The sequence below is a fragment of the Orcinus orca genome, chromosome 2 (genome assembly GCF_937001465.1).
Source record: "Orcinus orca chromosome 2, mOrcOrc1.1, whole genome shotgun sequence".
NCBI classification, from domain to species: Eukaryota; Metazoa; Chordata; class Mammalia; order Artiodactyla; family Delphinidae; genus Orcinus; species Orcinus orca.
The window spans coordinates 168,292,651-168,315,568 of NC_064560.1; positions in this window are offsets into that span (position 1 = coordinate 168,292,651).

The following is a 22,918-nucleotide window of genomic DNA, read 5'->3' on the forward strand; positions in this document are numbered from 1 at the left end:
ACACAGACTCCCTGTAGGCATATCGAGTCTTTCTGCACAAAACTAAATTGGTCATCTCCTCTCTAAACCCATCTCTCTTCTTGAGATTGCCTGTCTCTGTTTATGAATCTCCACTCTCCCCATTGCCCAAGCTCAAAACCCTCAAAATTGTCCTCATCTTCCTCTCCCTCTCCTTGCACTTCTGATCAACCTCCTGCAGAATCTTCTTTTGCACTATTTTTATATCCCTCCCCACCCCAATGTGGCTATCTAAATTCAAGCCATTATCAAGTCTCCCCTGGACATTTGGGCTCCCCTCTTGTGGCCCACCTGCCCTTGAACACAGAGCTGACCATAGTAGTCCATCTCTCTTTCAGAAACCCATGTGGACCCCACACTGCTCGTGGCTCCCCGGGGGGTTGCTGGGGAGAGACCCGGCCTGCCTTCCAGCCCAATCCTCACTGCTGCCACTATCACTTAGCGGATAGTGACCGAGGACCTACTGTGTGATGTGCACCTGTGCTCTAGTCATAGCTGCCTACTTTCTAGTCCCAGGACTTACCACCCTGCCCTCACCCAGTTTGCTGGTTCTTCTTTTTCTTAATGTCCTTTTTAAAAAAAATTTTATTGGAGTATAGTTGATTTACAAGATTCTTCTTTTTGTTCACTTGTTTTTCTGCCAGGGACGCCTCCTCTCCTTTGTTCCCATATCCACCTGTCAGCACCTAATCCAACCATACTCATGGCCTAGCTCACAGCCCACCTCATCCAATAAGATTCCAGAGGTAGACTCAATCTCTCCCCTTCCCCATTCTCCTTTACAGAAGTGTTTGTTTCCTATTACAACCGCATGCAAACACATGTGTGTGGGTCTCATCTCCCTGGTTGTGTGGTCCTACAGGCCAAAGAATAGTTCTTATTCAACTTTGTAGCCTACACATACTTAATAAGAATTTGTTGCATTTGAATTGGGTCCTATTCCCTCATTTCACAGATGATAAAATTGTGGCCAGAAGGGCCCCAGGTTTTAGATGCTAGTTGGCAGCAGAATCAAATCCCAGCTCTAATCTCCTGGTTCCTGGTGCAGTACTCAGGAAATTAGGAATCCCAGGCTCAGGTGCCCAATGTCTGATTACACACGCCCTCGACAGAGGCACCCAACTGTCCTCAGCTCTTCTCTTCCTCCTCTTAACTGAACAGACTAGGAGCAGAACAGAGAGACCTCAGATGTGTAGCCAAGGAGCAGCCAGGGGTCACCCAGCCTTATTTTTCCGACACCCACAGGTCTACACTGAATATCCAACAGTGAGTATAATCCTGTTTCCTTAACCTCCAGGGAAATTGCTTTCTCATCTTTTTCAAAGCAAAGGACATCATCATCTTACAATGTCTCCAGTGAAAAATCTCTCTTTCATCTCCTCTAAATCTTTCTCCTACCCCTCCAACCCTTGACACCCATGATCAATCTCCTTTCCTGTGGCCAGGTCTTCTGCAGAGGTGGGAAGAGCTTCTCCTGCCCTCCTAACAGCATCGTCTGCACTACAGGAGGACTTCTGAAGCTGTAGGCTCCTAGGAGGAAATGCACCATGCAAAAATAAACAAATAAGTGTGCTTTGTTAAAAGTCAAGTAGGGTACCACCTATCTGTGTAGCTGTCCACACTGGGTAGTCACACTGAAGTTCCCAAATGGGGGATCTGGGGAAAGCTAAACTTTTTCACTTGGCGAAGGATTACATGGCTTTGTGCTGGGCATCCCCACCCAGAACTCACTCAGCCCTCCACCACCAGATCTGGCCTGGACATCACAGTGTCTGTGAGATTCACCTTCATTTTCACGTCTCCTTGCTTTCAGTCTATCTGTGGCCTTACCTCAAATCCAGTGAAAGTTTCTCTATTTCAGTAATAAGGAATTGGTTCATTCATCTTCACAAAAGCTGGTGGAAGGATCATTCATGAGACTCATACCTTTGCAGTGAATTTCAAAGACGTGGCTGAGTAAATACCATTGTCATGCCAGCCTGCCGGGGCATAGATTGTATCAACCACTGCTAGTCACAGCAAAGGACATTTTGAAAGTCCTCCACATTACATTCTATGTAACTTGAAACAGAAAAATATTCATTTCTCTGAAGGAGCTTATGCTCTCTTTCAAGGTAAGTGGGAGGAGGCTGACCCAGGAACGGGCACTCACAGTTGAATGCTTTCACTTGCATGGGAAGTGCAGCTGTCTTGATGGGGCCCAGGAGACAGACCAATGAGGGGAGAATTCCTGTGTTTGGGATTGGGTTTGAAAAGGCTCCTGTTTGTAACAGCCGACTTACAGAAGAGCAGAAAGAATTTCCAGCTGTTGTCGTGGTGAGAGAGCCCTCCTGATTCTGACTGGGGCTGTTTTTGTGCTCTGGTCTCTCCTATCACATTTCCTGGGCTGGTTACCCCATCAAACCCCCAGTCCTACGGGCCAGCTCTGGAACCAGATGCCACTTTGCCAGCAAGAAATATAAGTTGTAAAAGGACAGATATTGTATGAGTCTACTTATATAAGGTACCTAGAAGAGTCAAATTCATAGAGACAGAAAGTAGAATGGTGGTTTCCAGGGGCTGGTGGGGGAGGAATGGGGTGTTTGTGTTTAATGGGTATGGAATTTCAGTTTGGAAGATGAAAAAGTGCTGGAGATGGATGGTGAACAATGTAAGTATACTTAGTGTCACAGAATTGTTTACTTAAAACTGGTAAAATGGTACATTTTATGCTATGCATTTTTTACCACAGTAAAATAAGAACAAAAAAAATACAAGTGGGGACTCAGCTCTGGTCATAGCACTGCTGAGAGAAGGCAGCCAACTTCTCAATTCCCACCTCTAAAGAGGGGTGGTGTGTGTGTGTGTGTGTGTGTACGTGTGCACTCACAGGTACATGCATTTGTGGGAGGTGTGGCCCTGCAGGAGTGAAAATGGAAGTACAAACAGCGTAGTCAAGGAGGCGAGCATTTTGGACCAAGCCGTTTAACGTCTGGGCTTCCCATGACTAGTTTGGAGGTCATTCTTCATAATGCAGGCCCATGGAAGATTCTCAGCAGAAGCAGTTGTTTAAATGCCAAAAAGCCTGCATAATATTCTTGGAGGGCTTGGATGACCTGTTCAAAAATGAATTTCAGTTGTTCTAAGAAAGGCTAGATTTTTGGGGTGAGAGAAATTGGGACTAGAGTTCAGGGCCTGGCCCTGTGTGGCCAGTCATGATGCTTTATTTAAATTTAAATGCCTAAGATCAAAAGAGCGGTAAATATGAAAAACAAACAAACAAACAAAAAAAAAGAGCGGTAAATATGAAAACGCTTTTTGTAAACAGTAGAGTACCTCATCATTATCTTTTATTCTTTTAATCAAGCCTGGCTGTGGGAAAAAATTAGCAATGGATTTTAAAGAACTCATACTGCAGGAAAGTTTGCATAGACCCGAAAATACAAGTTCACCTGCACTGTCTGTAATAGGATTCTTCTGGCTTTGGGGGCAGCCCAGTAGCATCCACAGCTGAGAATAAAATCAAAGGTCCTGGAAGCTAGACTTTTTGAGAAAATAGATTCTGTAGACTTTGAGGGGAGGGGTCGAGCTAAATCAGATACTCCTGAGAAGAGCGGCACATAAAGTCTTTATCAGTATCAACACTGATATATTTCTATCAGATTCCTTATTTTTTTTTTAAATTCACATACCATAAAATCCACCATTTTAAAGTATATAATTCAGTAGTTTTTAGTATATTCACAAGGTTTTATAATGATCACTACTATTATTCAGAATATTTTCATCAACCCAGAAAAAAATCCCATATCCATTAGCAGTCACTCCCCATTCCTCCCTCCTTCCAACCCCTGGCAACCACTAATCTACTGTCTGTCACTATGGATTTTCCTATTCTTTACATTCCATGTACATGGAATTAGGACTTGCCTGGCGGTCCAGTGGTTAAGACTCTGTGCTCCCAGTGCGGGGGGTACATGTTTGATCCCTGGTTGGGGAAGATCTCACATGCCAGGTGGCATGGTCAAGAAAATAAATAAATTAATTAATTAATTAAATGGAATTATACAATATATGACCTTTGGTGTCTTGCTGCTTTCACTTAACCTAATGTTTTCAAGGTTCATCCAAGTTGTAGTGTGTATGAGAATTTCATTCCTTTTTATGGCTGAATAATGTTCCATTGCATGGATATACCACATTCTGTTTATCCATTCATCAGTTGATGCACATTTGAGCTGTTTCTACTTTTCGGCTAATATGAATAGTGCTGCTGTGAACATTCATGTACGAGTGTGGGTGGAGATGTATTTTCAGGTCTCTTGGAACCACATCTAGCAGTGGAATTGCTGGCTCATATGGTAACTCTATGCTTAACTTTTAGTGGAACTGTCCAATTGTTTTCCAAAGCAGCTGTACCATTTTACATTCTCACCAGTAGTATGTGAGGGTTCCAATCTCTTCACATTCTTATAACACTTGTTATTGTCTGTCTTTTTTATTATAGCCATACTAGGAGGTGCAAAATGGTAATCTCACTGTGATTTTGATTTGCATTTTCCTGATGACTAAGAATATTGTATATCTTTTCACATACTTATTGGCCATTTGTACATCTTCTCTGGAGAGACGTCTATTCAAATCCTTTACCTATTTTTTAAATGTGGGATGTTTATCTTTCTATTGTTGCATTGTAAGAGTTCTTTGTATATTTTGGATACAAGTTCTTTATCATACATGTGCTTTGCAAATATTTTCCCCATTCCATAAGCTGTCTTTTCACTTGATAGCATCCTTTGATGCACAAATGTTTTTAATTGTGAGGAAGTCCAATTTATTTTTTCCTTTCGTTGCTTGTGTTTTTGGTGTCACAGCTAAGAAACCATTGCCTAATCCAACGTCACAAAGATTTACACCTATATTTTTCTATGAGATTTATATTTTTTAGCTCTTACGCTTATGTCTTTGATCCATTTTGAGTTAATTTTTGTATGTAGTGTGAAGTATGGGTCCAACTTCATTCTTTTGCATATGCATATGTATGTATCTCAGTACTATTTGTTGAAAAGACTATTCTATCCCTATTGAATTTTCTTGGGATGTCAAAAATGGATCTGTCTTCTTTTCTAATATAAGCATTTAAAACATTAAAATTTCATCTGAATTCTAAATGAAAGAAGCTAGACACAGAAGGCCACATAGTGTAAGATTTCATTTATATGAAATGTCCGGAATAGGCGAATCTAAAGAAATAGAATGCAGGCTAATGATTTCCAAGGGGTAAAAGGAGGAAAATTTGGGGACTGACTGCTAATAGGTATGGGGTTTCTTTTTGGGGTGATGGGAATGTTCTGGAATTAGATAGTGGTGATACAACATAATGAATATGGTAAAATATAGTAAAAAAAAAATCACTGAATTAGACACTTTAAATGGTGAATTTTATGTTATCTGAATTAGATCTCAATTTTTAAAATGTTAAGCTGTTTGCATAGGTAAGGAAAAAAGTTGACAGTTATAACTTGATTGCAGGTGCAATATAACAGTAGTTTTTGAGGGACTGTAAGAAGATAATCTAGATTGTGGTAACAGTTGCATGATTCTGTAAATTTACTGGGAGTCATTGAATTGTACACTTAAAACAGGGAGCTTTTATAATTGTAAATTATACCTCAATAAATGTTTTAAATAAGATTTTTAAAAATTCCATTGAAACTGCTTTAGTTGCATTACATAAACTTTGATACATTATGCTTCATTTTCATTCAACAAATAATAATTTTCAATTATTTTTGCATTGTCTTCTTTGACCCATGGGTTATTTAAAATATAATGTTTAACTTCCAAATATTTGAGTATTTTCCAGCATCTTTCTGTTTTTTATTTCTAATTTAATTGTTTTGTGAAGATTTCAAATTTTAACAATTTGTTTAGTCTTTTTTTTTTTATGGTCCCAGTTGTATTCTATCTTGCTGAATGTCCCATGGGAACTTGAAATATGTATTCTGCTTTTGTTAAGTGGAGTGTTCTATAAATGTCAGTTAGGTCAAGTTGGTTGACAGCATTGTTCAGGTCTTCTATCTTTTCTGCCTATTTGTTCTATCAGTTCCTGAGAGAGAAATGATGACATACCAAACTATAATTGTGGATTTTTCTATTTCTTCCTTCAATTTGGTCAGTTTCTGTTTCACATATTAATGAAGCTCTATTGGTGGATACACACATGTTTAGGACTGTTATGTCTTCTTTAAAAAGTTTTCTTTTTATCATTGTGAAATTGTCCCTCTTGATAAAGAGGTAATATTCCTTGTCCTAAGATCTTTTTTTGTTATAAATATAGTTATCCAGCTTTCTTATAATTGTTGTATGGTATATCTTTTTTCATTCTTTTTCTTTGAAACTATTTATGTTTTTACATTTAAAAAGGGTTTCATTTAACATGCTTTTTGTTTTTTTAATCCAATTGGTGATCTCTGCCTTTTAATTGGGGTATTTGGACAATTTGCATTTAGTTACAAGTACATATAATGTACTTACAACATGTTGGGTTTAGGTATGCCATCTTACTATTTGTGTTCTATTTGTCCCATCTGTTCTTTGTTCTCTTTTTCACCTTCCCCTGCCTTCTTTTGGGTTGACAGTTCTTTTTTATGATTTAATTGTGTCTACAACATTGGCTTATTAGCTATACTCTCATGCTCTTTACGTTATTGTTTTATAAATTTTACTTCTACATATGTTATGGACTCCGCAGTACTTTGCTATTATTTTTTATTTAATATTTTAAAGGGATTTTTAAATGAAAAAAAAGTCTTTTATATTTAAATTTACCCATGTTTACCATTTTTGGCATTCTTCATTCTTTTGTGTAGATCCAAGTATTTTCCTTTTGCCTAAAGAACTTCCTTTAACATTTCTTGCAGATCTGCTGGTGATGAATCCTCTAAGATTTTATTTGTCTTAAAGTCTTTACTTTGCCTTCATTTTAAAAAGGATATTATCACTGGATATAGAATTCTAGGTTGATTTTTTTTCTTTCAGCATATTAAAGATAGCTTTCCATTGCCTTTTGGACTGCACAGTTTGATAAGAAGTCTGCAGTATTTCTCATATTTGTTCCTCTATAAAATATATCTTTATCCCAAGCTGCTTTTAAGACTTCCTCTTTGTTGTTATTTTTTAGCAATTTGATTAGGATGTGCTTTGGTATGGTATTATTGCATCCTGCTTGGTCTTCATTGTGATTCTTGGATCTACAGTGTTTATAGTTTTTATTAAATTTGAAACTGTTTTAGCCATCATTTTATCAAAAATTTGTTCTTTCCCTTTTCTCCTTTCCAGTTACACATATTTTAGCCCACTTGATATTGCCCCATAGGTTACTGAGATATTCTTCATTTTTTTCTGTCTATATCTGTTTTTTGTCTTTTTCCTCTCTGTACTCCATTTTGGATAGTTTCTAGTGCTGTTGTTTTCAATGTCACTTATTTTTCCTCTGTAGTGTCCAGTTTGCTTTAAATTCCATCCACTGATTTTTAATTTCAGATGTCATATTTTTTCATTGCTATAAGTTCCATTTGGTTTTATATATATATTATATATTATGTTATATATATATATTATATTATACACACACACACACACAATCTTCCCTTCTTTCCTTATTCTGTACATTTTGCATAGTTATAATAACTGTTTTAATATACCTGTCTGCTCATTCTGTCAACTCTGTTATTTTCAAGTCTGTTTCTACTGTCTGGTTTTTCTCTTGGTTATGTGTCACATTTTCCTGCTTCCTGGGGAGTCTAGTGATTTTTAATTGGTTGTTGGCTATTTTGTTACCTTCATTTAAATAGTGTTGGACTTTTATCTCGCAGGCAGTTAGGCTATTTACCGATAAGACTGATTCTTAGAAGATTGTTTTAAGCTTTGTTAGAGTGAGTCTAAAGTTTCCTTTTCTCTAGGGCTAGACAGTTTAGACATACTGGTTGGGCAGGGCCCTTATAGGGTCTCTACTAAATGCCCTAGATGATCAAGCTGATTGATATTTGAACATTTCTCAGTCCCATGTGAAGTCTGTCAATTATTCAGCTCCTGGTGATTCTTTGCCCTGCCTCATGGAGGTTCATTCTGTGTGTACCTCTTAGTATTAAGCAAATACTCAAGAGGACCTTTATTCAGATTTCTGGAGCTTTTTCTACATAGTCCTCTCTTTTCTAGAACTCCGCCCCATAATTTCCATCCAAAGTCTCCTCGACCTTCCTTTTCTGTCTTTCAACTCAACAAAACTACCATATGCTGCTTGGGATTCCTTCCCCTACTGTATAATCCAGAAATGTGTCTCCTATCATAGGGCTCACCTCATTTATTTCCTTTATCTCAAGGATCACAGTCCTGTACTCCCTGTTCAGAATCTGAAGCCGTCTGTACATTTATTTTGTCTCGTTTTCTAGCTGTTGATGGTGGGAGAGTAAATCTGGATCCTGTTGCTTTATCATGGCTAGAAGCAGAAATTGTAAGAACTGATTTTGATAAAGAAATAATAGTGAGAGAGGGTAGGCCCCAAAACTAGACACTGATGACTTGGCTGGGGGTCCCAGCGTATAGCAAGGGACCAGGAAAACTCTAGCATCTGACAACCATGTAGGAACAGGTATGACAATAAAGAAGGAAGGAAAAAATGTGTAGGCTACTAAGAACAAACCTTACCTGTTTTCTTAGGTGACTGGGTAGCTTCTATGTGCTCCTTCAGATCCAGCCTCCACCCTTCACCCTACCCTGTACCACAGATGATTAACCTGTCCATATAGCATCCCTGGGGCTCCTTGACCTCTGGTCTCTAGTCATGCTCAGGCAAAGGGAGGTAACAGCAGGAAGTTGGAAGGCAAGAAGATTATTTATTCCCCTAGTTCCTTCCCTGCCAATCACCGTGGATTAGTTTTGTGTCTCCACCAAAGGTCACAAGTCCTGTCAGGCAGCCTTCTTCTTACAGGTACTCACTCTGGGTTCTATTAACTATTCCTTCTTCTTGACCCTTCAGACTCAGGGATGGTAATGCCTCCTCAAAGTTACTAAACCAAAAGGATCACACCATCCTTTGTCAGTTCCCTAAACCCTTCCCATACCTTGCTAAATAATCCCTTCATTAAATTCCCTGTCTTTTCCCCACCAGGACTCTGACTGATACTACAGAGTTGTTGACGCTGCCCCTAAATGTGAGCAACCTACTGTCCACTAATTGTATGACCTTAGGCAGGTCACTTTACTGACTCCATCCATTTGCCCTAATTCAGGAGGCTGCACCACAGCAGCAAGCCCTGGGGCAAATAGCGACCCCTCCCTATCCCTTACCTTTTTTTCTGTCCCCTATTCCCACACTGCAATTCCTGGCTTAGCTGATCTGCTTCGTATGGTCATCCAAGTCCCTCCCTCCAGCTCTTAGCAACAGATACAACCTGGAGAGGGCTAAGACAGCAGGCCACATGAAGACCACTTACGTGGACGTGACCATCAAGTGGGGATCATAGTCAAGGACAAGTTCATACAAGCTACACAGCTTTTAGCCCAGACCAGTAGGGCTAAACAAATAGGAGACTCTTTTCCCTCCTGACTCATACTTCCTGGAAAAGACTTATTTTTAGTTTTTAACTAGAAAGACATGAATAGCATGAGTAAAGAAAAATGTTGAAAGTTCAAGGTTTTAAATAATAAAGAGGGAAAAGTCATGAGTTTTAAAGGTGAGTGTATTATAAAGGTAGTCAGTGCATAAAGCAATACAGGTCAATAAAGCAAGTTAGACAGAGCTGGGCACTGCAGCCTCCTGCAGGCTGAAGCAGATTTAGAAATGGACACCAAAGGTATGGTGGAAGGAATCCACGAACAAGAGGAGCCAGAGTTGGTGGCAGTCTATTCTGAAAGACCTTCAGCTCCAGTGAAGACCCCATAAGTGAACGCACGACCTCTCGGGCAGGCATCCCACCAGCTTCCTGTCCTGGGAGAGTGAAGATGAAGTGGCCTCCTCCGCCTTCTGTGAAAACCCACTAAACCCACTTGCCTTCCTGGGGAGGTTATTTCTGCATGGTGCACCTTTTGTGTCTTCCCCTTGATCAAAGGAACACTTAAGCCCCCTTTGAGGCATCTAACATGACAAGCCTATTCACTCTTCAGGGCTGACATTTTTCCTAGAGTTTCACTTGACCCTTGCCCCAAATATAATGCACCTTTTCTCTGCCCACGTTGGGATTCAGTGCCAAAGCCTCCGGGGCCACTGCTCCTGGGTCAGTCCCTCCCTCTCTCTCTTCCCTCTAAGGCTCCTTCCAAGATTTCAGGTAAGGTTTACACTTCTTTGGGAATGAGACCTCCTCATCCTTACTCTTACATAGCCTTAAACATGACATTCCATCTTTTTTAGAGAAAAGACCAATGTTTTCCTGTTATTTGTGGACATTAACGGCAACACAGACTTACCTGAGAATACACCCGGGCAGGCTGTTGGATTGGATCTACCCAGGAGCTCTGGGATTCCTGAGTGAGTCCGTAGGGCCCTGACGTAGCAGGACCCTTAGAATGGCACCCCTCCGTACAGCCTCTGCTTGACGCCCCTTCTCACCCGTCCCCATCACCCAGCTGTTATAATCTGATTCACAGTGTCCCTCTGTAAGGATAAGGACCTTCCATGAAAGAAGCCTCGCTCACCCCTGTACCAGCCGCCCACACTACTGGTTCACGGCTTGGAGGGTGTAACCCTTTGACCCCCTAACCCTTGACCCTGATCCTAATGAACTATTCCCACTGGGTCTTCCCTGGGAATAAGCCTATACTTAACATTTTTTACTGAAGGGAGAGAACAGACAATCCACTCAATGATTTGCCATTGTTAGAGTAATTAATACTCCAAATCCCCGAGTAGGAGTGACTGAAAGGCTTAAGGCTCTTTAACTCTGCCTATTCTCAAACTAATCTGGAGTTTATTTTCCCCGCCTCCTCTAATCATGTTTCAGGCCCTCACCTGTCTGTCCACAGCCTCATTCACTTGGTCTGGGGAGGGATTTGGGGAGGAAAGTAGACACAATGCCTTGCCGCTGACTAGTGGCAGTTCTGGAATTTCTGTAAAGGAGGACCTAGATGTGGAATCTGGGTGATACGGAGCCTAGGGAGGTTTTCTTCAGGCTGTTTGTATAGTAAACACTATTTTTCACTTAGACTTCTTGTTTGTTTAGGACAGAGACTGGATGGAGGGGAGAAGGCCTTCTCAAACCACCCCTTGGCACCAACATTGTAGCTGACATTCCCTGACGAAACTGGCTTCACCCACTGTTGGATTCTCTCACTGCTGACTCTGTTTCTCCCCTTCTTAATTCACTCAATTCCTGGCAAATCCTATCCCACTGGTCTTTGTCCTATTCATCCATCCATCCATCCACCCACCCATCCAGGATGGCAGCTCCCTCCCGATGGGGAGTGAAGCCCCCTTGCGAGAGAAACCCTGTTTTTTTCATCCAGGCCTGTGGGCCCACCCCACTTTGGCTTCACACCCCCAGGGGTGCCCAAGGCTGCTGTCGGTGTCACCATACTTCTCCACATCACCTTTCTCCTCTTCTCATTCCCTCCCTAGCCCTTCTCTTCTACTCTCAAGTTCCTTTTCTGTTTTCTCTCCTTTTTTTCCTCTTTTTTTTTCTCCACCCCCTGTGCTTTAGGCCTACCCAAGGCAGCCCCATAGATATTGTGTAGCCATTAAAGTTAAGGAGGGGCCACTGAGCCCCATCCTAGAAGAGCTGATAGCTCCCGCTCACAGGTCCCCCTCCCCCAGCCACCCCTGGTTTGCCTGGAGCAGAACTAAGCTGACCTCCGCACTGGCTACCAGGGCCTGGATGTTAAGGTTTCTCTGGGGCGCCCAGGGTATCCAGCCTCTGTGCGGGGGCCCCTGGGCTGGTTATAGCCCACCTACAGGAGAAAAAAATAAGCTCCCAACATGGAGAAAACTGCCTTTCTTCCTGTTGCTATTGACAACAGAACAACAGAGGGTTAGGATTTAGTGGCAAGAATAAAAGAGTGCTGTTCGAAACCAGGGCCCAGATAATCTCCTTCCAGTGGTGACCTGGGTTCTGTGCACAGTGACCATGAGTGTAACCAGACCCAGAGCTCTGAGGTGCAGGAGGCAGGCCCACAGCCACGGCACCCCACCCCTCTCCTCCCGCCTCTGTGGGGTCAGTGTGGGTTTGGTGTAGCTGATGTCAGCATCAGGCCCACTGATGAGGACTCCTCTTCTGAGCTGAAATCTCAGTTCATAGCTTTGTTTCCTAAAGAGGGAGCAGGACCAGAGCCTGGGCACCCAGAATGGCTCTGCAAGCACGCCTCTTACCTGGCCTGCACCCCATGCTCCGATTACCCCTTTACTGTCCAGGCTTCCAGAGCCCCATCTGTCCTAGAATTGCTGGCTATGAGGACCTTAACCATCATCTGGTCCCAGCCGTCTCAGGAGCAGAGCAATCCCTGCTTGGGATTCGACCCCCCCACAGGAGATGAATTTCCTAAACACAGGAGCATCACAGGAGAGGGAGCCATTCTGACATCCGGTCCACTCGGTGGAGAGCGAATGGATTCAATCAACACACAATACTTGGGACCACGCTTAGCCAGGATTGGTGCATATGCATCTGATGAATGTAGACATGGTCCCTCCCCTCCTGAAGCTGTCTAGTGGGGAGAACAGAAATGTATCAAGCAACCTAAGTACAATGCTGTACATAGGGGTGGTTAGGAAAGGCCTTCCCAAGGAAATGGCATTTAAACAGAAAGCAAGAAAGTATTTTTCTCATTTGCCTCTTAACCCCGAGCCTAGCACAGAGCTGGCACGTGGTAGATACTCAGTAAATGTTTATTGAATGAATGAGCAAGGAAATGCACAAATGTCTCCACGTTTCTTGCGAGCCCTTGGCTCTGCGCAGGATTTGGGGCTGGGTCTACTAATGTATCCATTTACAGAACAATCTAAGTGAACTTGAAGTCATGAGTCCTCATGAGGTCTACTCATGTTATGGACGTGCTGCATGCTGTCCATTCCGCTTTAGAGGTGAGTATGCAGGGTCACAGCTGGGGAAGACGATACTCCTGAGATTCCACAGGAAGTCTTCTGGACTCACCCCCTCCCCCGCAGATCACACCATGGAAAACTCGCAAATGGACTCATCAAAGCAGGGAAGGCCAGCCCCTTGACAGGTGATTGGATTTAGATCTGAAAGCAGAGATGGGTTTAAAACTCCCTGTGTCCAGATGTCCTAACCACAGACCAAAACTCAAGAGGAGGCGAGGGGAGACTAGCTCCCTGGGCCTGCCCTCTCTTTCTCAGAAGAGGGTGAAGGGTTCTTGGAAATTCCCGTAAGGCGTCCAAATGAGCAAATCCAGGGCTGCTTGTTGTCAGGTTTCCCAGCAGGATTATGGGCAGACTGGCCAGCTGTTCCATCCCCCATGTCTGTCTTAACTTCAAAGACTATGTTGTCTGTCCCAGGAAAAGTGGGCCCTACTGTGAAATGCCCCGAAACTCTCCCAGACCTCAAAACATGCCCACATTAAGGTGCTGCTCTTGGGCCTCCAGGAACCTGTCTAACATACAGCAGTAAGCATCCTCTTCCCCCTCCCTCTGCAGCAAACATCTCTCCAAGAAAAGAAACTGAAGCTAGTGACATTGAGTGGAGGCAGGACCACCATGTCCAGTCGTACAGGCTGTTCACTGTACAAGGGGGGGGTGCGGCGCTGAAATCCAGGCCTCACTCTTCTTGCCAAGCTGTGCCCCCTGGCCTGGTTACATCCACACAGAGGAAGGGGTGGCTTTTTCTAATTTGCACATAAGTGCCATGCGGGCGAGCAGTGACCCTGGGTGGAGAGCACAAAGAATTACATCTGGGGAAGGAAATCAGCCAATCCTTCCCTTGCCACCACCTAGTCTAACCAGGTGTTCCTCAAGTGATTAGATATGCTAATAGGGCAGTCTTCTTAGAAGGTAACAGAATATGATGGATAAACCAGTAAGTCCAGTAAGGCGTTATGTTTTATTTCTCTATGTCCTGAGTTCAGATGACAGTGAAAACGATGTACTAAAGGAGGATCGAATGTCTTCTTTCTGTTAAACTACTTTAAGGAGAGTAAAGATTTACAGTAAGTATAACCTTCTGTGTTGGAAACACCAGCGTTTTGGAATCTTTCCCAGACACTGGGCTCTAGCTTCACGTACCTTAAGCCTGTTGGTCAGGAAGTAGGCCCCTGTAAGATGAGGTAAAGTGGGCATTTTCTCAGGAAAATGACCCTCCCCATGGAGGGCCAGGCTTCTCACCAGAGAACGCACTCCATACTGAGAGTGATTCGCTGACAGTGCTGTCTGAACAGTGGCCTAACACGATGTGCCTCTTGGGAAAGGAACTGTGATTCCAGCAAATGCTTGATGGACGCTGAAGATAAGGCAGCGGTCCCCCTTGCTCACTGCTTTACACTGCAGGGATGTATGGCAAAGATAACTTATAACCCTGGTCAGGGGCAGCTGCCCCCTCTCAGAAACGTCTTCCCTGCATGGTCTCCTTTGGGGTCTGCCCATCTGCCCAGTCTTCCTGGAGGTCAAAAAACGAGCTATGGGGCTTCCCTGGTGGCGCAGTGGTTGAGAGTCCGCCTGCCGATTCAGGGGACGTGGGTTTGTGCCCCGGTCCGGGAAGATCCCACATGCCGCGGAGCAGCTGGGCCCGTGAGCCATGGCCGCTGAGCCTGTGCGTCCGGAGCCTGTGCGTCCGGAGCCTGTGCTCCGCGGCGGGAGAGGCCACAACAGTGAGAGGCCCGCGTACCGGGAAAAAAAAACAAAAAAACAGAAGAGCTATGGGCTGGGGACGCTAAGAGGAAAGATGAGGAAGGAGCAGGGCCTGCAAATCGCAGCTCTCCTAGTGCTTCTGACATGTTCACAGGCCGGAGCTTGAAGTGGGGTCAAGGGATGGAACTAAAATGCTTCCTGAGGCTCTGGGGACCCCCAAACCTCAGTTTCCTGCCCTCACAGCCCCAAGTACTCAGTGGCTCCTGGGCCACGCAATTCCCTGTGAATGACCCCTGGGGGGATTAGTGGGGATAAGCCTAACCCAGGTTTCAGGAAGAGGAGCCTAGGCTCCCAAGGCCGTGTGAAACTCACAGTATGCAGGAGTGGTCCTTGGTGGCGGGACACGTGAGAGCATCTTGGCCAGGAAAATCAGGCTAATATCGTATGGGTCCTGTGTGATCCTCTCAGGAAGCAGATGACTGGAACAGCTGGGACCCTGGGCAATTTCATTCCCAGGTGAGACTCCCTTCTCTAACCTCATCATCCCTTTTGATTCTTCTAAGCAAAAGCCACTCGTGCTACCTCAGTCAGGATGTCGCAGATTATTGCATACCCAGAGCCTTCCTGTGCCTTGTGGGAAGCGCATATGACAGGAGCCAACAATTCATGAGCACCTACAGGTGCCAGGCATGGAGCAGAGTGCTCGTTTTGCCAGCAGGATCTCATCAAATCCCCAGACAACCCAGAGAGTTGTTGAGGAACTCGAAGTTCAGAAAGGTTAAACAACTTGCCCAAGATCACACAGCGAATGAGTGGTAACGTCAGGACTCGAACTCAGATGCTGTGGCTTTAGTGCCCATACACATTACCACCTCGAAGCACCAGAACTTCCAGGTCTTTAATGAAGTTGGAAGACTGAGATATAACGAGGAGGGAAGACCACAGCTCCCCTGACTCTCTTTGCCAGCCAAGAACTGACCAAGTAGGTGGCAAGCGTATCTGAGATACAATGCTCCCAGAAGCTGTTTAACCTGGGCACAGGGACTTTGCCTTACTCCCTATGCCATCCCCAGTGCCTGGAGCTGGGCAGGGCCGGGCCCACAGGAGAATGTTTGTTGAAGGGATGAAGGAACTCGTAGCTGCCCTTGCTCTGCCTTCCTCCTCCCTCTCTCCCAAGCTCTGAGCTTGCACTGGGCTCAGCAGGGCCCCTGAGCAGGCACCAGTTCTACACAAGCAGCCCTGCATCTCCACCACTGACCCTGGCATGGCTTAAACACACAAGCCCATAGGTGGGCATGGGGAGTCCTGGGGGCTCACAGCCTTGTGGGGTTTTCTCCCATCCACACAGTTGTAACCTCCCTTTGGTTTCCAGAGCTATCATGTGTGTCCTCTCCCTGGCTCCAAAGCCTCCAGAGGTGCAAATTTAAGCAGGAGATTTTCAGCTACACCCTTGACCTTGATCTCTTCCCCTTGAGTGACCACAGTGTTGGTGGGGTTCAGACTCCCCTATGGTGTGGCTGGTTCCCAGGTGGGCCCAGGCAGCCATGATATAAGACATCAGCTATCAAATGTCAGAGATCAGGAGCCAAGCCACTTAAGCACCTTGAGATGCTGTTATTCTCCAAGTTTATCCACTAGAACAGCTTGACAAATCCGTCAGTGCTGGGGAGGGTAAGCATCAAATAAGAACCTACCCTCAGGATGCCCACCATGGCATTGAGGAGACAAATGCACGTGGAACAATTAGCAGCAGTGCAAGGTTTGTGTGTTGTGTGCCAAGCATAGCTCAGAAAGGAAGGGTGGCATTGGGGGCACACAGGGGGACAGAAGAGACTGAGATGAGAGCCCCTTGAAATGACTGAGTTATCATGAGTTCCTCTCCTCTTTCTTCCCTTCCCATCCAGTACTTCATTCCCATTTGGTTACCTATTGCTACGTAAGAGACCACCCTCAAACTCAGCAGCTTAAAACAACTTATTACTATCTCTTACGCCTCTGCCGACTGGGCTCAGCTGGCTGGTTCTCACTCAGGCTCTCTTGCAGTTAGAGTCAAATGGTGGCTCCTGCTAGGGTCATCTGAAGGCTCTACTGAGCTGGACAGCCAAGTGGCGGTCACTCATTCACAAAGCTGGCAGAGATGTGAATGTTGGTGGCGAGCTCAGCTAGGGTTCTTGACAAGAGCCTTTCTGTGTGGCCTGGACTTCTTACAGGATAGTGGCTGGTTTCTAGAGCAAGTGTGCCAGGAGTGAAGTTTCTAAGAGAAGCAGACAGATATCGCAAGGCTTCTCATGACCAAGCCTTAACAGTTCCATAATGTCACTCCCACCATATTCTGTTGATCAAGCAAGTGTCTATGGCCAGCCCAGCTTCAAGAGGTGAGAAGCAGCACACGAACACCAGGAGGGAAATGATTGAGGGCTGCCATTTTGGAAACTGTCTACCACAACGTCCTTTACATAAAGATAAATTTCCTTTATTGAGCTGGAAGAGGGAGAGGAAATGAGCTCCAGGCTAAGGAAGCCAAGAGGAAAGAGACTTTCTCCCTGTGTCTAGAAGAAGGTACTTGGCCAAGTCCCTCCCCACACTGTTCTCTTACCTCACATCCCAAGGTACATTCTTAGACTATGTCCTAGGCCCAGAATGGAAAAAAACCCACTTACATCATCCTAACTAATGAGCCTTCATCTGAGAATGAGTTTGCTACGTGACTATTGCCACAAAATTGTTTATCTGCCCTTGCTGCAGCATGGCCTTTACAGGACACAATCTGGTGCCAGTGACATCCCAGCAATGGTTCCCTGGAGAGCCAGAGGTCAAGGATGGTAAGGGAGCTTGTTGCCAAGATGATCTCACATAGAAATCTCTTTGCTTTCTTGTGACCACCTGGTAACTGAGATATGAAGGAAAGAGAAAGAGCCATTAATTCCTCAGATGTGTGTCCACAGGCAGAGCAGAGTGGGCTACGGCACAGAGTCCCCATACAAGTTATGAGATGTCCCATTGATTCCTTCCATTCCCCCTGACTTGCTTTGATGCGGCGTCCATCTAACCTCCCTTGTTTGGAAGGCTGCGGAATCACCTGGTGGTTTGAGACGGCCCCTCCATCCATCTGGATAATTCAAGCATAATAACCCACAATTCTAAGCCTGCAGTTAGCTTCCCCCAGCCTCTGCCTGTCACTCCTCCATGATGTGGGGTGACAGGGGGTGGGGTGAGGGGGCATCATTGCCAGTATAAAGCAGATGGGGTGCTTTGCACATCCCATCCCCCACCAAGTCACTCCTAGTCTATTCTACTTGGGAGAACTCTTCAATAATCCTCCCCTCAAACAACAAAATGTTTAATAACTACTATCTTTCTTTCTCTCTCTTCTCTCTCTCTCTCTCTTAGAAACTCCAGTGCATAGATTGGATGAATTACATTTCTTGGTTCGTGACCCAGTCTTATCTTTGTACCACGCACACTCCACTTCTATTTAGTTATTTAAAAAAAAAATAAACATCGTCCAGCCCACAACCCCAAACAAAAGCCAGGGTCTTGACAATAACCAACATATCTTTCAAATCCCAAGTGACAGTAAACAGGAAAATGAGACAGCCACTCACCCAGCATACACAAGACAGAAGAAACTAGGCCTTTAAAGAGGTTTCGCTAGCGCCCGAAGAAGGCGTCTTTTCGAAATGCCTCGATTTTTACATGGCCCAAGCGTCCCATTAAATCCTGTTCATTTAAAATCTGGGTTCCCAATTGGTATATTTTACTTTAATGATCTGTGCTTCCTACAGAAACATGGAAAATGACTATTGCTTTTTTCAATTAAACGTGTAACGGCCAGCAGATGAAAGCCAGCTTCTCTCTCCGCCTGCCCCGGGGAGCGGTCCGGGAAGGGGTTAACTAAGGCCCCGCGGACCGGGGTGGAAAACTCTCGGTAACCCGAGCGCGGCGCGGCCCGGCCCGCCGCGCGCATGCGCAGGGGCAGCACTCCGCGCGCCCGCCCGCGGCTCCCCGCTCCCGGCCGCCTGGTGCACAAAGGCCTGCTTTGTTCCCTCGGCTCTGTTTTAAATATCTGACGGCTATTCGCCCCACCCCTGCGCCAGATCCCCGGCCTGGCTGCAGGCGCGGCACAAGGGCGCATTGTGGGGCTGAGCGAGGGGCGAAGGGGGCTGGGGGCAGCCGCCCCTTTGGGGACGCTCCTGTTTCTCCAAGTTGACTCAGCCATTTGGGTCACCCGGGCTGAGTCGTGGGGGTGGATGCAGAGGAAGGGGGCGGGGGTAGCTCATCGTCTTTTTTTTTTTTTTTCCAGTCCCAGACGTAAAGATTGGGACCTGGGGACCCTGGGAACGAGCAGAATCGTTTCCAAAGCAGGCCCGGGAGGAGGTGCTGAGGTTTCAGCCGAGCAGCAGGGGTGGGGGCCGGCCCAGCCCGAGCCCCCAGGGTTGCCAGGAGGGCCGCGAACCCTCGAAGCCAGACGCTGCGTTTCTTATCTCTCCATCGCTGTACATATTTAGAAAGTGCCGATCACTCAGACGCTTTGAAAAGCGTGGCATTCCAGCGCAAACCCACCCCAACAGGGGGTGGGGCGGATCCCTTCTTCCTCCAAGTTCGCGGCCCAAGAGGAGCTCCCAGAAGGGCATCACCCTGGACTGTCTGCACCCACAGCTTCCAGGCCCTCGAAGTGCCCCGCTCCGTTTTAGGAATACTGTACACCCCCCCCCCCCCGGGGAAGTCATACCCTCCCTGGTGTGGCCTCTCCCTCCCAAGGGTAGGTAATGAAGGTTGGGATGGGGTTCAAACAAAAGCAGGCTTTCAGCTCGCTGGAGAGCTGGCCCTGTCCTACCCCCGCCCCTCCCTTGTCTTGCTGGCATTCCCTGCAGACTCCCAGGTAGTTTTTCTTCCCAAATCAGGTGTTTGTTTACCTGCTGAGAAGGAGGAGGGGAGGTTTGCAAAATGACAATCACAAAACCCACCTCTCTTTCCCATTTTCTTCTTTAAAGGTAGGGAAAACACTGCCTTTCAGACCAGGTCTTGGAAACTTAAAGCAAAACGCAAAATGTGGGCCTTAGCAATTCTGAAAAGTGTGCTTGGTCTTAAGTTTAATCAAAAGGAGGTTTTTGTATCCCAGCTTGTGACCAGAGTGCCCCATACCCCTCAGAGTCTTGAAGGGAAATTGTGACCCTTCCTTCCAGGGCAGGTGAAGTTGGAGGAACTGTCTTGGAGGATTTGATTCAGAAGCAAAGGGCTTTGTAATTTTGATGTGGCTGTTCTAGGCCTGACTGGGGGCCCCCAAATCCTCCTTCATGGTTTGTTATGAATCTCGGGGAGGGACTCACATTGCCGTGGTCACATTTCTCAGCTGTGAAGACCATAAATATTTCCTGAGATATATTTTTTAGAATCATGCTTTATAATTTTCACATTGCACATGTTGTCTCATTTCACCAGTACTCTTGAGGGTTAGAGCCAAGAGCTCATACAAACCAACCCTCTTATTTTGCAAATGAGGGAAATTGTTCAGAGCCACTCAGAAAGACAAGGCACAGGCAGGCCTGGAGGCCAAGTCTCCTACGCCCAGGATTGGATTATTCCCCCTCTAAGATGCTAGTTAGTCGCAGACTAAAAGACCAGGTTTTCACCTATTGCTTCCACACAAAATCCTTTCCCAGTAAAGTATTCTGATTCAAGAGTAAGAAGCTTTGAGGAAAGATTCTCGATATTCAGGTAGCTTTGAGGAGAGACTAGGAGTCGCTTCTCAGTATATCCCCTAGAACTGCTGAGTTTGCAAGGACTACACTAGCTACAAGCCTAGAGACGTAAGTCATGCTCTGCTGCCAGGGTTGCTAAGTGGCAGAGAAATCCTGGGTGTCTGTTTCCAGGAACTCTTCAGTCTGCTGAGGAATTTCTTCAAGCAACACTGAGTGTCCTTTCACCACCCTGTTGGCCGGTAAGCCCCCTATCTCTGGAGGTGATAGCCTCCCCCAGTCCCCCCTCCCCCCGCCGCCAGCAGACCAGCCTGCTGTGATTAGTACCTAGAACTTGACTCCGCCCCGTGATGAGTGCACAGAACCTCTCCAGCTGCAAAATAGGATGGAGGTCGCTATAGCCCCCCTCCCCTCACGCACCTGCAGCCTCAGAGATGTTGGAAGTTTTACTGGAGGATGTCTGTGACGCCACACTAACTGCTCGGAGAAAAGCCATCACCAGCCTCATTGCGTGGCAGTGCCCGCCCAATTGGGTAGGAGGTGACAGGACTTATACCCCACTGAGCTTCAGAGGGTGGGATCATTTTAGAGGACCCTGAGCTTGTACCTCTGACTTTGGTACAGCCTCTTTTTTATCCTGCATTGGCCTCTACCGTCCCCACCCCCACCCCCATCCCACCCCCTCCCCCTTGAGGCAAATGCTGGTTTCAAGCTTTCCCAGGTTGGTGGATGAACTAACGTTTCAAGCCATCACATGGAAATGCAGCTTGGCAGCCAACTGTTCAATTTCAGCAGTGTCACCTTTTGACCATTCAGCCGTGTTTGTGCAAGTGTTTGAATATTTTATTGCATTTTGACCTTATTATTTTATAAGACTGAGTGGAAAATGGAAAAATGGAGTGCCGATGCTAGTGATAAGAAGGGCAGGTCTCATAAACCTAATATAATTGAGACAAAGATGGAAATCATTAGGCAGGCCGAACATGGGGAATATTTAGCTTCAACTGCTCGCTGGATGTGAGCCAGTCAACTGTGTGTTCAATCAGGAAGGAAAAGAATAAGACTAGAGAGTATATATGAGATTCTGAACATACACTGTCAAAGAGTCTATCTAAAGGTCGGATGTGATCAGGGATTTACCATATTTCTTGAATTCTAAAGCTGCAGATTTTCAGAGCTGGGGTGAGGGAGATTCCGTGAGACTAGAAATCCAGAAAATATTAACTTAATATTATATTAATATTAATTAAACTGACGATATTTAACTTCCTGGGAACAGAACCTTCCCTTAGAACGTGCAAGTCGGCTGCTTGCCTCTTTCGTGTCAGGCCAGTAGATTTTCAGGAAAGCATTAGGTATGAAAGGAGAGGGTGACCTATAGACATGGTCACCATGGGGGTCACCCCAATGCCAACGTTGGGAACAAGGCCTTGAATGAATGTGCCAGAAGGGATGGAACTCAACAGAGGCCCTCACGATAGGAGATTTTCGCAGCCCGCATGTGCCCGGCTGTCAGAAGATCATGAGACTCAAAAGCAAAGAATGTGAGGCTGGCCTCTTCTTCTCTGGGCACGGGCTCCTTTCACAGGCATTGTCCCAGCTGTCCCTGGGGTGAGGGCGGGGGCATGCTCCCCCTCTCAGCAGTTGCCCAGCCCGTGCCCTCTGCGTGGATTAGCTGTCCTTCGTCTTGGGCTGCCTGCTGACTCCCCGCTCTTCCTGGAAGACTCAGCTCAGGCTTCTGCCCTTCCACTGCACACTCTGTGTCCACCCTCCGCTGTTGCTCTTTCCACACCGTCACTGGCTTGCCTGGGAGAGCTCTGAGGGCAAGGAGACCCTCACAGCTTCAGCATCTAGGCTCAGCGGGCCTCAGGAAATGTCTGCTAAGCGACGGAGGAACTGAAGGACCTAGTAGACCCTCGGAAAGACCAGACTGTTCACGGGTGCTTGCGGGGGCAACCTAGCACATCCATTTGAACATGGGTACTCGAGGGCTGACCTAGCACATCCGTTTGAACTCCTCACACTCTTAAAAAAAAAAAAAAAAAAAAACCTTTCTTCCTCCTCCAGACAGCAAACCATGTGTCTCTAAATTCCTCTCCCTTTGCCCCAAGTTGCCCTCATCTGTGGACCTTCTTGCCCACCCTGGTGTCTTCAGTCTCAGCCCTGTAATGCTTCCCCTCACCACCCCCCTCCATGGTTCTTTACGAATACTTTTATTAAGTAAATCCACTCACTTTTCCTCCAGCCATAGGATTCTTGCTGAATTCTTACCACTTTCCTCAGGCAAAAACAACCCAGAAATGCTGTCTGATACAAAGCATTTCCCAGCGAGGGCGGCCAAGTGAGTGCAAGAACCTCTCAGCTGTCTGGGACTGTGATGTGATGTCTGAACAGCCTCTTCAGAAACACTCCAGCCTTTTCCAGCGATGCC